We start from the raw sequence: 816 nt of genomic DNA on the forward strand, positions 1-816 counted from the left end.
CCGCCCCCCGTGGAGATGTGCTGCCTCCGGCAATGGCAGCGGCAGCAGCGGGGGGTTCGCTCAGCACAGCAACCCGTGCCAGGGCGCTCCTGCCAGCCCCTGCAGGCCGGGGAACAGGGTGGGCTGCAGGATCTGGGGAGTAGGTGGCCCCAGGGATAGGCAGAGGACATCAGTCCTCCCATCTCTACCTGTGCTCGTGGGGAAACTGGGGCACAGGCAAGTTTGTGCCACCAGGATGTGCCGGTGGGCACCCAAGCTGTCCCCTGGCACCCGGGCCACCAGCATTTCCATCTGGGGTGGGGACAAGCTCTGTCACAGTCACTCGAGGCTGGCACAGCTTCCCAGGTGACCCCGTCCCTCGCCCCTGGGGACGTCCTCCCGCCCCGCTAGCCCAGCCCGCGGCTCTGCCCACGCCGCTCTCCCTCCGCCCCGTACGATGCTGTGGGAGCAGGAGGGAACAAAGACACAGGTGAAGACACAGCCCGAGGTGAGAACCCATCACCCGCAGGACTCGGGGAGGGGAACCTCTGGCGTGGGGGGCAAGGGGTGGGGGGACCGGAGCCAAATGTCCCTGCAGAACAGATGAGATCAGGGCTGGGAAAGGGTTAACGCGGTCCCGCTGCCGCGTTCGATGTCCCAGTTCCCTGGGGGACATGAACGGCCCAGACTAGCCCCTGCTGATTAGCCTGATCTAATTTGCAGTTAATTGGCTTCTCCCTGCGCATGTGTGCGTGTCCCACCGCCTCCGCGCTCGCCCCCGGCCCGGGGCTTTGTTCCGCACCCTGTTCCCCTCCCTGCGAAGGCCAGAGCCCCCCC

This window comes from Chaetura pelagica, unplaced genomic scaffold (genome assembly GCF_000747805.2).
Source record: "Chaetura pelagica isolate M959 unplaced genomic scaffold, ChaPel_1.0 scaffold47, whole genome shotgun sequence".
Taxonomy (NCBI): domain Eukaryota; kingdom Metazoa; phylum Chordata; class Aves; order Apodiformes; family Apodidae; genus Chaetura; species Chaetura pelagica.